Genomic DNA, 15582 nt, shown 5'->3' on the forward strand with positions numbered 1-15582 from the left:
GCCTGTGCGGACTGCACAGGCTAATCTGGGACGACACTTTACGCACATGCATTAAGCCCAGTTTTCTCAGAACAAGACACATTTAACTAGTACCCGAGCCGACAATGACAAATCGAGCCGCAGAGAAATAGACATTCCTTTGATGTGGCTCCTTAAACCCAGAATTAAAGGACAATGCCTGTCATGAATCAGATTAAGTTTATTGGAAAAGTTTGGCATATTTTGGGGAGACTTTTTGGTCAGATTTTTTGGGGAAAAAGTTACCTTTTGCCATGGGGAACAGCCTTTTTTTATTTTTGCAATTTGAAAACAGACTTAAAAGAGGCTGTAAATATTGGTAAAAAAATCACCGGACCTCTTACACATAGGAGCTGGTCAAACACCAGAAACGACCATTAATTGGCATTATAACACGAGTTTTATAGACGGATTTGGGAAATGTTACACACCAGCATTTTAAATATAAAAGTCCAGCTTGGTGTGGTTAATCTAACCACTCAATCTTGTGCACGTTTATGGACCTGATTGAGATTAAATCACAATAAAAGCAAGGTCCAATAGAATGTAACTATTTCTACAAAATTCCTTTGGTCTTCTTGAATAAAAGCCATTTAACAATCTATAAAATGTCTTCCGTTTTTCCCAATATCCTATATATGTCTGGAGTACTTTAATTCCTTAGGACAGAGGCTATCTTAAAATATATACTGCTGGGGTCGTTTTCTGTTGTATATGGGTCTTATGTCCACATAAAACTTCCAAAACACTGTGCATTTTGCTAAGATTTACTTCTTACAAGTTGCAAGGTGGAAACATTTGTATTGCAGTTATTGTTCCATCCTAAAAATGATGAAATGCTTTGGCAATTTGCTGTATGGGAAAGGCAAATAATTATTGTCAAAGTTTGCACTTTTAAAATGGGACGCTATGGGAATTGGTGTAATCTAGCCGCAACCATAAAACCATGGATATTAAACTAGAATGCGTTACCATCGCGTCTTTGATCGTCATGTGTCCGTTTGCACTGGCCTCTAAAGGCTATTTTATGCAAACTCAAATCTGTCACCTGAATTAAAATTGTAATTTCATTATTTTCTAACAATGATAACGACCTTATTTATTTGGCGTTAAAATTTACCATGCACGGTTTAAATCTACATGTACTGTCTTACAAACTTATATCAGTGTATGTTGACTGCATACCAATAATTGTTACAGAAAACAATCGTTATACAAAACTTACAATTCACTTAACATTGGTACACGTCTTTAGAATCCATTGTTATTTGCTCTTGTCAAGTTGCATTCTGGTTCATTTACCTGGTCGAAAAAAACTCTCGTTATGATTTGAATGCTCTGGTTGGTTGGTTTCAGGAATGCCCTAAAAGTGCGGACCTATCATTAGCCGGGTGCAGAAGCACGTGCGCCACACGACAATTGGGGGCTTCATGAGGATCCACAGAGCGCACGAAGAGTTGGATCGTCATCGGCTAAACCACGCACGATTGCGGCTAAATAAAGATATACATTAATTGTGACCTTGTTATTGTAAGTTCACCTGGGAATAAGCAATCTCCATGCCGAGCTTTCGTTTCATGCTCTCATATACAATATGATCGAGTTATGCTGGTTCCAGTGAAATCTCTGCGCAAAGTTAAAATGTGAAGTGTTGTGGGCCACACGTGTGTCCTCAACTAAATTGCTATTAAGAAATATCACACAGCCGCTTGAGGATTTAAAATTAACTTAAGTAAACGTATTAAGCGCCATGCAATACACGACAGAAACTGGATCACAACGCAAGACTACCGAACATAGTAACATTATTAAAATGTACATACATTTATGTTACTCTGTGAATTTCTCTTTAAAATCCCATTAGATCTTTTCGATACTAAATTATATGGGCGTATGTCTGGGAAAACTGGGCTTTTTGCACGTGCTTATAACGTCCTCCCAGATTAGCCTGTGCATTACGCACAAGCTAATCAGAGACGAGGCTTTCCGCTATTATTGTATTTTTCGTTTAAAGGAATGCTCTTCTAAGAGAAAAATCAAGTTTAGGTGGGAAGTTTAATCTGGGATGACTTTATAAACATGCATTAATCCCAGTTTTCCCAGAACGAGGCTTATATATATATACCATCGTCAATCACTTGTCCCTTGCGATGCAATAATCCATAAATCGGATTCATTCATTCGTTCGCCCGTTCGTTCGTTTATTCACCACATGTATCAAACCAATAATGCCATACGAACCATGTCTCTTTAGATAACATTCCATTTGTGAAGTACAAATTAATCTAACGCAGACGCATGCGGTCGTGTTCATCCGCTGTGTTCAATCAACGAAATTTCATATATAAATAATTAATAAAGTTTTATAAAAAGTAAAACATCTTGATGCAAGTACTTACGAATTGTTCGGTAATTTAATATGATTGTCTATAGAAAAATATATGCAGAGTATCACATTTATATAGGCCTATTTTCAATTATTCTACTTAGTGAAACGGGTTTAATGTTGTTGTTGCTCTTTATTATAAATATTTAACTCATAACGCATCAGTCAAATAGTTATTGTTTTTAATGATTGATAATTTGTGATACTATTGAAATGTACATGACATAGACCGGCCATTTTTTACAAACTAGTTTCGGTAGCAACATGCATGACATTACGCATGCATTTAGGGAATCCTAGATGGAACCAGCAAACCCCAAACGGGATGTGCTGACGTGTCAATGAAATTTAAAAAAGCAAGAATGCCGAGCGGCCATAATTGTATGAAATAAGCTTTCAAGTTTTGACGACCTGTGCATGCGCACACACGAATCACGCGCTTAGTGAATAATTACATGAGTCATGTCGATTGATGTCATCGACATAAAGGGGTTTGGATTGTTGCATTAAGTGATTGACGTCTATAGGATTGGGCAATATATTGTTTCACTTATGAACATATAATATATTATATTTTTTTCCGTATTAAACCGAAACTCATCTTCCATGAAATCTATTTCGATGGCGTTTCGTTTACTTGAGCTATAAGTGTTCTACGAAATAATCGTCATTGTTTAATATAGAAGTATTATGTTTTCAATTGGCATGTACTCATTCTCCAAGATCCCACATGATGTCTATCAATTGTTTACTTGCAAACCACTTAAAGGGGCCTTTTCACGTTTTGGTAAATTGACAAAATTAAAAAAAAATGTTTCGGATTCGCAAATTTTCGTTGCAGTAATGATATTTGTGAGGAAACAGTAATACTGAACATTACCATGCTCTAAAATATCCATTATATGCATCTTTTGACGATTTAAAAACCTGAAACTTATAAAGCGTTTCAACGAAAAACGATTGAATACTTTGGAGTTATGTTGTTGTCGTTATATTTGGAGATACTATTTTGAGATACTTCGAGGATTGCTTATATAAAGTATAGAATACATCCCTCATTGTCTGAGCACAAACGGCCGCGTGGTCTAAGCGATAGACTTTTACTCCAGGGTCGTTGGTTCGAGCCCAATTGTGGGTTACTTTGTTTTTTTCTTTAATTTTATTCTTGTTTTTTTTACTGGAGCTATTTAGATCCAACGTTTACATTTATCAATATAAGCATTTAACGACAAACTTCGATACATGCCAAAGTCTGTGAAAAGGCCACTTTAAGTGATTGACGTCTATATGATTGGACCGAATATTGTTGTACTTATACAAATATTTTAAATTATTTTCCGTATTTAACCGAAGCTCGTCTTCAACGCAATCTATTTTGATGGCGTTTCGTTTTCTCGAGCTATAAGTGTTTTCCAAAATAATCGTCATTGTTTTAAGTAGAAGTACATGTATTATGTTTTTTAATTTGCATGTGCTCAGTCCACACGATCCCACTTGTTGTATATCAATTATTTACGTGCAAACCACTTAATAATGTCCTCTAACAACTCAAAGCCAAGCTTCGAAGATTTTCTTAAATATGATTCAGCACTAAAATTTCTAGTGCGGATTTTTCAACTCATTTCATAGGATGATCATGGAATTCAACATCTGGTTCAACTGTGCCCACGCTGGGTATGCGAATACTTTGATACCAGAATGGCACTTCGATACCAGATCACAACAAAAGTCAAGCGCGAGAGGTAAGCTCATCAGTTTTTTTTAAAGTTATATCATAAAGATTAGTGTTTTAGGCAAGGCGAATGGTCGAGTTTATAAATGGTGAATCCTTTTCTTTTGGAAAGAAAAAAATCACGGATGAATGGTAGATTTTTCCCCAGAAAATAGAAAAATCGGTCGGAAAACAGCATAAACTGGATGAACAGTAAACATTTCAACAAAATAAAACTACTTAGAAATATTGCAATAAATTGTTTGATATTCCAGCCTGTAGAGTAATCACTGTGCTTCAAATACTGAAATTTTGATAGTATTCAATGAAATATAAACGAAAAAAGAGCATGTTTTAATAGGTGGTATGCATGCAGTTGCGGACACTTTGATTCCTGATATAGGGCACTTCGGATAACAGATAATTTCAACAAATCGGGCACTCTGATAACCGAGTTTTATCTTCTACCTGAAATGCATTTATGTATATTATGGCTATTCTAACCAAACATTTTGAAGTACGAATACATTTGCATTGTCAAGCGCGTAATTACATACACATGTAAAATATAACCATATGTTCGTTTTCAAAACTCGTATAATTATTAATTCATATAATTAAAATTATAAGTGCAAATTTTAAATAATATTCAAATGCTTATTTCTGAAATAATATATTTCAATTGACGACCGAAAATAATTGTCTAAATAATCAACTTGTTTTTAAGTGGTAAAATGAGATTAAGAGTATTGAAAATACAACGGATCATGTAGATCAACACGACTGTGTTCAATTTAACTTATAGCAGGACTCTAGATAAGGGGAGCAAGGGGTCTTAAAGCGTCAAATACACATTTGTTCTACATAAAATCCTTTGTCATGGGTGCTCGTTAGAATCGCATCATGCACAAATTTTTCCACAGCTTTCGCACATGATAGGGCTATGTTTCACCTCGATGTGTTTTCTTTTATCTTCCTCAGTCTTAAAGAACTGAGTGCACACTGAGCGCTTTATGCATCCATCCTCGTGTGTCTTTAAATGGCGCTTCAAGTTGGCTTTCCTAGCATAACTGGCCTCACAAATTCCACACGAGAACCGCTCGCTAGTAGACAACTCCTCTTCTAAACTAATGTCTAACAACGAGCCGTCGGCGGCATTCATTAACTCCGATTCGCTCATCCTGAAATATATAATAATGACACGTTTATCCAAGTTTGTATACAGAATGTGTTGTGTTAATAATTATAACAACAACGGTTATGCACAACTTTGACACCACTATCGTGTGATTAAATCGACCGCCTGTACCATTATTGCTTTTTTTACTGGCATTGAGCCAATAGAATTTAGGACCTGCATCGCTGCTGAAATTTAGGTCTAAAGTTCAGTTTTAGCAGAGTGATGTTTCATGACACGCTCTCTAGTATATAATTAAATGGCCTTAGTACCTTCATTAAGACATAAATGTACATGCTTTAGATCAGCAGTTTCGCTAAAAAAATGTAATTTAAAATTAGTTAGTACACGAGGTTAAATCATTTTAAATTACCATCTTCGATATGTCTGATGAGTAACATTTTAAATGTAATTTAATAAAGTTTAAGCTCGTGTACTATGCGAATCCAGCTGTTGGGTGACTCATACAGACTGTACTCATCAGACATATCGAATTAGTTTCACGTGTCTTTCACATTTATACAAAATCATTATCATTTTCCAAAGGGATAAGAACATGTTTCCGATATTCGTTTTTAATTTACGTCAGTACATACTTTTTATGTGTTGCCTGCTTACTATAACAGTATTCCACAGTGAATTCTGCATTTCTGATTCACTAAATAGAGTGTGTAATATCTGGTGAAAAGTGTCGACTAATCTGGAATCGAAGTGCCATTGTCTTTGAGATGATCGGTAAACGAAGTGTCCATGAAAATTTGGCATCCAACTCTTAAAACATTTGAATTTCCTTAAATACGTTAGTTAACGAAACTTTAACATTTTGTAACATTAATGGACATATTGATCTTTTATTTCGATTAGTTGGCACGTTCTTTATTTATTTCCAAATATTTTTATTTTGTTGAAATACGTGCTGATCATCGAATTCATGATGATTATCGATGGAATTTTAACCTTTTTTTATTATAATCCACTTTTTTCCACGAATTTCTTGTTCCCCAAGTACTATACCATTAATCGACCAAACAATGTTACGTGTCTGAAAACCAAATGAACGGAATATAAATGCAAAAAAACTTGAAGAACTCACCTCTCACGCGTGGCTTTTGTTGTGATCTGGTATCGAAGTGCCATCTGGTATCAAAGTATCCGCATACCCGGCGTGGTGCCGCCCAAAAGAAAACAAAATGTATTGGTATACATGTAGATACGCGTATATGGATCCCGGCGTTTCCACAAAAGCTTAAAATCATTCCCGGAAAGACCAACTTTCCATTTTACAAAAATTGCAAACATAAGCACATACTGGTTAGCCAAGTGCGGAAAATATTTATTTTTGCAGATTTATTTAAATAATTTTATGATTCGAATATGAAACGGTAGATTGAGGTCCGTGACAGTCATTTTCTTATAGAAACAGACGGGGCTACTTATCAATTACTGAATAATAGTTCTTCTTACAGTATTTTGTTGCTCAATGAAGAATAACATAAGAACACAAGTTTTGATATTCTGAGCACGTTTCAGTAGGTAAAGCACGCGACTTCTGGCTTGTTCAAATGGTTTCAATATAGTCACTTAAGGAAAACTGCTCCCCTCATACCAAATCCCACGTGTCGGAGAAATAATTCGGACTAATATACAGATAAAGGTTGATGAAGATCGAATATAAATAAGGAACACTTCACCCCTCATGGCGGCCATGTTTTCAGTTGACATGTACCATATCCCACTTGTAGGAGAAATAATTAGAACAAATATACAGATAAAGGTTGAAGACCATCGGACAAAAAATGTTATTATTATTATTATTATACCGGATTTATATAGCGCCATTTTCATGCAAGAGTGCACGTTCAAAGGCGCTTTACATAAGAACATTTGACGTATCGCAGATACGAATACATTTTGCAACACTGTTTCAAAAGAAATCGATCAAAACTACTCAAATATACTATAAAACTACTCTATTATACTATAAGTACTACGTAAAAACATGCACAGTAACCATAGATTATAATGATCAACAAGACACTATAGAACTACCCTATGTGTATAGCTGTAAGACAATTAATGAAACAATAAAATCTAAAACTTAAACAATAAGTACCACGTAAAACAACAAAAAATAATTATGCTTCCTTTAAAAGGGTTAATTCATGTTCATGATGATTGAGATTTTATATAATGAATTGAATAAACCACTGCTTATATTGCATAAGATTGGAGGAAGAGGTGAGTTTTCAGTGCCTTTTTGAATGAATTCAGTGTTGAAGAACCTCGAATGTTTGATGGAAGTCAGTTCCAGAGTTTGGGAACAGCGTACATGAAACTTCGCTCTCCGTATGATACGGATTTAATCTTCGTTGGAAGTACTAATGAAGTCGCTTCGTTCTTTGATCTTAAGTTTCGCCTTGGTTCGTAGACTTCAAGTAGGTTTTTCAGATATACAGGCGATTGTCCATTTAAGGCTTTGAACGCATTGGTAAGTATTTTGAAGTGGATTCTTTTTTCTTCTGGGAGCCAGTGTAATTCTTTTAGGATCGGTGTTATGTGACTATAGCGGGATGTTGCATCTAAAGTGTTCACAAGCTTTGTTAAAATTTGACCTAGTGACCTAGTTTTTACCCTAAGCTACCTCGTTTTAAATTCGACCGAGATATATATAGCACAAATGTTTTCACCAAGTTTCATTAAGATTGTGTAATGGGTATGACCTCTATTGTTATCGCAAGCTTTTTCCTTCATTTGACCTATTTTTATCACATATGATCCAGTATCAAACTAGGTCGGTATGTCAATTGGACAAATAGTTTGGCAAAGTTTTTTAAAGAATGGGCGATAAATATTGAATGTGTTCACAAGCTTTTTCTTTTATTCAACTCAGTAAAAGTGTTATAAACACAACGCCAACCAGTTTTAAATTCAACCGATATAGACAGACGTTGTGACCAAGTTTCATGAAGATGGATGACGGCAATAGTCTATGCAATCTCTTGCACGACGGTTACATTACATTCACCTCTGTGTTGGACTCAGAACGGACTATTGTTATGAAAAAGCGTCTCTTTTATGTCATGATCATTCCAAGCGTTCATCATTGAGGTTACAGAATACTAAACAATCTCTTGCACGACGGTTACATTGCATTCACTGCATTAAAGAAAACCATCTCATAACATGATATCTTATATCAGTCTTAATTCATTATTATAAAATTAATATGGTTTTTTTATGTTAAGAAACCAACATACATACACACGTCGAAGCAATTCCTAACGTCACTCAAAAAAAAATATGTTTAATTGTTTACATTTGTGAAATGCGTGGAATGATTCCATCTGCGTAAATGGGCAATAAATTAGTTCCAAAGAGTTGCATTAAAACTCGCAAGTTTTTGCACGATTTATCGTACATTTAAAAGTCATATTTCTTAATTTAATGCATGCGATCTTAAATATCCAATCAAATATACGTTGAATGCGTTTGTTCGGTTTTATCTATTTTATAGACAAAATGGAGGGCTGAGCCTTTCGCAGAGTTGTATGTGAGAGCAAGGAACGACAACTCTGCGTGGAGATTGTAGTCTATGGTGTTTTTTTGTTGCATTTGCAATTAAGTCACTGCTCCCATTATTCACCGTTTTGTGAGGCGGACGATCAGTGGCATATTCAATGTATGTATGTATTGCAAAAACAATAGGGCTATTTAATATTTTCTTGGAAGTGCAAACCGGTTACATTTACCTCGCTATACTATTTCACATTTTCCTTTGTGTTACAATATCAAATCCAGACAGCATTCATGAAAAAGTTAAATTATTATTGATTACCACAAATACTTTTTACTCTTATTACCAATCTTTATATTTGTTCAAATATTTTTTTCTTAATTATTGTGAAATTAAAATAAGCCGTTATGAAATGAGCCCTTATTATATATGTAACATAATTGCACATTTGCTGAGTAGCAACATCAAGCAGTCGACGACACAATTATGTTTTAAAAGCGTTGTAATGAATGCTCAAGATAATATCCTAGGCTTAAATGTATTTCGAAGTTCTTAAGGTCCATCGGAGCGTAAGGCTGCATTATGACAGGACCCGGAGTGCGTCCCAGCACTCCTACCCAATAACTCATTAGACTCATGCAAGTTGGGAGTAATTTTGATTTACAGCTGCAAGTTCCACCTATTGTACCTGAAACATGTCTATACACCGATATAGGGAACTTATTGTGCTTACCCCGGTGCTCCAAAAACGGTTGCATGTTCAGACAATATGGATCAACAGGCTGCTTGCTGCGAATCTGTAAGCCGCAATTGTGTTCTACATGCCCTATGTCCGTGATAGAGCACTTTAAGGATGTTTGTGATTATGATCAGATAAGAATAACCATCGGGGTCATCCCCTCCCTTCCCTTTTAATGCAATGAATCGGTGCCTTTATCCATTGGTCTTGGGTACTATTCAACCATATATGTTTTTTTCTATTTGAATTTCTTATATAAGACATATATAATTAACAAGATTTGGGGTGGTTTGGGTTGTCTGGGTAAAGATAAGGAGGGGGGGGGGCGTGCACCATGACCCCCCCTTCCTCGGTAACCTGAACCATAAATTGCCCAGTCAAATAGTAACGAATCATGAATTACAATAAAAGTATATATTCCCGGGTTTGATTCCAGTTTGAAGTCGCCCACGGGAATATAGATGCATTACTTTATTCGGATTTAGTAACAAACTACACTACTTTGTATAGTTTATTTGCTAAAGATCCATCAGGTTCACAGATCCACGAGAACAACACATTTACGAAGTGAAATAGAGTGGCAGGATTGATTATAAGCCGTTATAAATAATAAAGAAAATTTCTAACTTTTGACTAATTAAGAGAACATACATGTAGTTGCACACAATGTAAATACGTGACCACTTCACGATGTAAACACGTGGCCACTACACCATGTGAACACACGACCACTACAGAATGTAAACACGTGACCTTTACATAATGTAAACACGTGACCACTACACGATGAATGTAAACACGTGACCACTACACAAAGTAAACACATGACCACTACATAATGTAAACACGTGAACCATACAAAATGTCAACACGTGACCACTACACAATGACTGAAAACACGTGACCACTACACAATGTAAACACGTGACCATTACAGAGTGTAAACACGTGACTTCTACATAATTTTAACACGTAACCACTACACAATGAATACAAACATGTGACAACTACACAATGTAAACACGTTACAACTACACAATGTAAACACGTGTTCACGATACAACAGAAATATAACCAGTCGAGATTTCTTGTTTCTATCCGGAAGTCTTTTATTCAACCATTAACCACTTATATACGTTTTTTGATGCAAACGATTAAATAATTTGGATATTTATGTTGTTGTCGTTGTATTTTTATTTGTGACACTACGAGGATTGCTTATAATATAAAGTGAGAGGACGGTTGGCCAAGTGGTCTAAGCGATAGACTTTTACTCTAGGGTTCATTGGTTCGAGCTCAGTTGAGGGTTACTTTTTTTTGTTTCTTTTTAACTTTATTCCTGTTTTTTTTACTGGAGCTTTTAAATTCCAATGTTTACATTTATCAATATAAAGCATTTTTGTCAGACTTCCATACATTCCAAAATCTGTGAAAACGCCCCTTTAAAGCTACACTTTGCATTTTTATCGCAAAGTGATTTATTTGTTCATCTTGTCTTTATAATTATATCGTTTACATCACCTCTATTTAAATAATCACTAATTCATTATGGATACTCGGAAATTCTTTTCGAGTGTTAATGACATCAAAAGTGGTTGGATTTTTCTATTCAACCTATCCCTCAAATTTTGTTTCCTTATGACATTTACTTGAGGTTATTGTAAACTGTTCTCATATTGATGCAATCGTCGTAGCAGGAGACAGTAAGTTAAACTCGAAAATGTACTTGTTAACGCATTTATAATTTATCATTTTGGTTGAATGGGTATTGAAATCGAAGTGCAAAACATTTGACTATTTTTAACAGATACACTCATTAAAACTGTATATACAGTTTGCTTCTGATTTGTTAATAGTTTTATTTATTCGAGACGGATATGTTAGTTTTGTTATGTGTAAGTCATGTTGTTTCTTGTGCTTTATCGAACGGTTGGCTTCAAACCTCAGGTTTATAGATACGTCCAGGACTTTGTTGTCTTGACTCGATTGATGAAACGCACATGAAACGCAGCTCTTTTTCAGTATTTCATAGGCACACATGCTCAATATAAACCTGGAAGAAAGTTGTCTCTTATGCTTCTTTATAAATAGTACAATGTGTATTATATAGTGTTTATTATATGCCATTCGACCTAGTAATTGTTTGCGCGATTTTAACGTTTTAAGACGTTTTATGCGAGGTTATCAAAATTTAAACGTTAATAAAACACATACATGCAGTCTCAGCAAACTTAGATATTATTACCTTCCATATAACCATCTTTTATTTAATCGCGTCTTTTTCAATTTTAACTTATGTTACCTTCCAGCATTCTACAAATGACAGAAGGAGTGTATAGATTCAGAGACTGACAGAGTTCACAGACACAGCAGTCTGTACAGTCGTCACTCGCAGGTAAATCTGTCATGAATGCGTGTATCAATGGTAACATTTCTCGTACAATCAAGTGCCTGTTTATATCTTGTTATAGCTATTAATAATATTACTGTCTTGATTATTTGTTCAAGCGCTTACGTAAGAGGTTTACTTCCATCGTATTATTACCGAAATCCCAATTTTAATGCCCTACTTCCTGTCTCAGAAACAGAACAACATAAATATTGTATAAACTATCGATGGTCTTTTAACTGAGGTATTTATTGTATTTCTGTGCGTGCAAAATGAGTCTTAAGCCGACTTTCATATGTATATCTACCGAATGTCCCCTCAAATAGTATGTTCATAGCGTCTTTAGATGTAGTAACAGACAGGACTGTTATAATTACCCATACAATATGGAAACTTTGAGAATGACTCAGAATTTTGTTGTACGTATATCTATCTTTAACTAGCTTAATATGGTACACACTATTTTGAGGAATCAGCGGAACTTACATTTTTAACTCATTATACGTGCAACTATATGTGTCGATGTTTTCTTATATGAACGTCACGTGATTATTTCAGCGGGATTAATTGGCGACTTTTTATTGAAACGCACATGTGAATCGCAAATATTAAATAACATAACAAACATTATATTATAATGTTTGTTATAGACAAGTATAACCACGAGTCTTATTAGATCTTAGTTTGTTTTAAAGCTATAAATGAAAAACGCACTTTGTCCCGATTCCATCAATCTTCTCGACAAAGTCATGTAAATGACGAAACTGAGCAAAATGTATTTATTATTACTACAAATTTTGAAATATAATACTGTTATAGTATAACATGTTAATATAATTTCAGAATTATGTGGAAAGTGTGTCAGTGGAGATTAGTACTATAATGACCCGGCTGGGATACGGCGAGGAGATGAGAAAGTGGCGCGTTAAGAAGTACAAGGATTGGGATAAGCTGTAGTTTGGTCGACAGAAAGAAAAAACTATTATCACAGCTGGCAGCAAGGCAGAAGGGTTGACTTGCTATTTTGAAAGCGACCATGACATGCTACATTTGCAGAACTTTATCCTCTGTGTGGAAACTGGTATCAGTCTTCACACCATACCAGAGGACATGGACGTGTTCAGGATGGATACACGCGTATATCCAGGACACTGCATACTGTTGCTAGAGAGACTAGCGCATTTTACAATGAAAATAATAACCGCTCCGCTGTGTGATAATAGATATGGGGACGCTTTATTTAGCAGTAGTTTATTTCTAGATGAATGTTCCGCTTCACTGTCATTTGATCGTCGATTACAGGTGGTGCAACATAAACGCGCGGGGCCGTCAACACCACATACAATTAACGAGAAGATACATACGGACACAGTACATGCCTTACGCTGTTTATGCCCTAGTGTTCTACAAAGATGGGCTGCCAGACCCCGCCAGTGGCCGTTACCAGTCATAGTTAAGAAAGTAGTATCAGTAGGAGCCTATGTTACCCCGACAGGGTTTAAGGATAGCGTAAACAAGCACATCGAGTGGAGGATTTGCTTTAACAGCGGAGAAACAGAACTTATAAACAACCTTAATGACACTCAAGCGAAAGTTTATGTTATACTAAAAATGACTCTCAAATATATACTGAAACCAAAAAATAAAGAAATTACATCATATGTACTGAAAAACATAGTATTGTGGCAAGCTGAGCGTAACACACAGACACACTTTAGTGCATACAGTTTGCTTCACTGGCTGCATTACGGTCTGAGAGAACTAAGGATGGGTAGCAGATATCACGGACATGCTAGAAGAAGGTCCCAGGGTAATACTTAGATAGGAGAAGATACGAAAGGCAATCGTCGCGTCTGCAGAGCCGATGGTGTGGTACAGTACGACACGGATGGAGTTGGAGATGCTGATGCTGGAGAATAGTACGAGAGTCAAGCCACGGACAGATGATAATGGTGATGAGCTGTTGGAAGACTCGAATTTTGTTGAGAATGCCATAGTTTTACGCTTGGGGGAAGTATGGGAAGATATGAGAGAACGAATGCTTCTGGAGGGCAGTTCTGTTAATGTTAATGATTGTATAGATATTTTTGACGCAATGTTAATGTAATAATGAACTGAAATACAGAAATCACACGTATATCATGGCTGTAATTATGACCACAACGTCACTGAAATAAATGCAGTTAGTCATAAATGGCACATAGACGGTTTTTACGGTGTATTATTTTAAAATATATGTGCAGTATTTATTAAGCGAATAAATATTAAATTATTTCATAGCTCTGGTATTCATGCATGCTCATTAAATTATGTTTTTAATATAACATGTGGCATCGGAGACAATTGAACCGCTCGCTAAAATGAAAGTAGTATAGAATATTTCTGACCCTGGTGTGTTTATGTACTTCACATATTGGACTTGTCTGCTTAATAACGCCTACACTTTTTGACGGTGCTGGAACAGCAGCGTCCAAGGTTTGATAACCAGTAAAAAAATTCTTCACAATTGCGACCTATGTAAAAGACCGAGCCAGTCCGATTGAGATAACTCGATTTTTCAGTTACTTCCCTTGGCATTCGCCACTGCGTAGGAGATTGCTCGTTGATTTTCATTGATAACATTCTCCTAGCAGAGTTGTCGTTCGTGTTGATAAAGGTAAATATTAATAGAACAGCATATCCTGGGGAAACAGATTCAATAAGTGTATCAGAACGTTAATTTCAAATTAGTAATTTTACATCCATTGTATTTTTATGGACCAATGAAACAACTACATGTATATATTTTCTCTATTTTGTTTGATATATGTTCTCATTTAGTAAATAAATTGCGAATAAAAACATGTAAAATTAACTTTTTACGTGATCACAAAACTAGTGAATGCGAACGATTTCGAACCTGTAAATTGTAAACGCTGCACTGCTATGATATATATAGATAAAACAACATTTTTTTGTTCGTCCCGCTAGCGCAGTGGTAAGTACGTTCGCCTTTTCACCTTTACGACACCGGTTCGATTCCCGCTCCCGGCGCAATGTTATATTTTGTATGTTTTGTGATCACCATTCCTGACAGTTGTTTTTTTTTCCGGAAAATCTCATCCCCCCCGCAGCATTTGACCATATAAAAAATTAAAAAGTATTTCAGTACAAAACAAATAGCTGGAAATTGCAGCTATCATTCAAAATTCGTCCCAACTGTCGTCAATCTAATCTTATTAGGTAGGAGTGCTGGACACAATCCGGGTCCCAACATTATGCAGACTCAGCGCGGAGGTAACTCATTACCTTGGAAAAACACAAATACACACACTGGGTGCAGCCTTGGCGCGTATAGACTCAAACAAGGCAACAAACTCAAGTGCGGGCACAATCATTTAAAATTTACATATTGAATACGATATTCTAACAGAAATTACACAACCACCTAAGTGTACATACCATGTTTGATATTTCGTTCGATTGTTAGATTTCAGCATATACATGTATAAGGTCATTTCGCTATAAGTTAACTTATCCATATGTTCATTGGCGAACTCGGATAGTCAAGTGCTCATACGATTGAGCTCACATGGTCCGGCTATATGCTCATACCTACTTTCGAGAATCATCATGAATGTATTGCCATACTTAATGAACAAGAATGTG

At 35.6% G+C, this 15582-nt stretch overlaps 2 protein-coding genes and 1 long non-coding RNA gene across 11 annotated transcripts in view; 2 read left to right on the forward strand and 1 right to left on the reverse strand.

Moving 5' to 3' along the window:
* LOC127837573 (high affinity copper uptake protein 1-like) overlaps positions 1–15582 on the forward strand; it is a 142231-nt gene that overhangs the window by 52063 nt on the left and 74586 nt on the right. The window lies entirely within an intron of this gene.
* The window catches only part of LOC127837565 (outer dense fiber protein 2-like), a 205198-nt gene that overhangs the window by 30327 nt on the left and 159289 nt on the right, over positions 1–15582 (reverse strand). The gene's annotated exons all lie outside the window — the stretch shown is intronic.
* Positions 11229–14674, forward strand: LOC127837611 (uncharacterized). Its single transcript, XR_008029366.1, has 3 exons — positions 11229–11248; positions 11855–11940; positions 12778–14674. It is a non-coding gene; the product is annotated as an uncharacterized LOC127837611 (long non-coding RNA).

Source organism: Dreissena polymorpha, chromosome 7 (genome assembly GCF_020536995.1).
Source record: "Dreissena polymorpha isolate Duluth1 chromosome 7, UMN_Dpol_1.0, whole genome shotgun sequence".
NCBI classification, from domain to species: Eukaryota; Metazoa; Mollusca; class Bivalvia; order Myida; family Dreissenidae; genus Dreissena; species Dreissena polymorpha.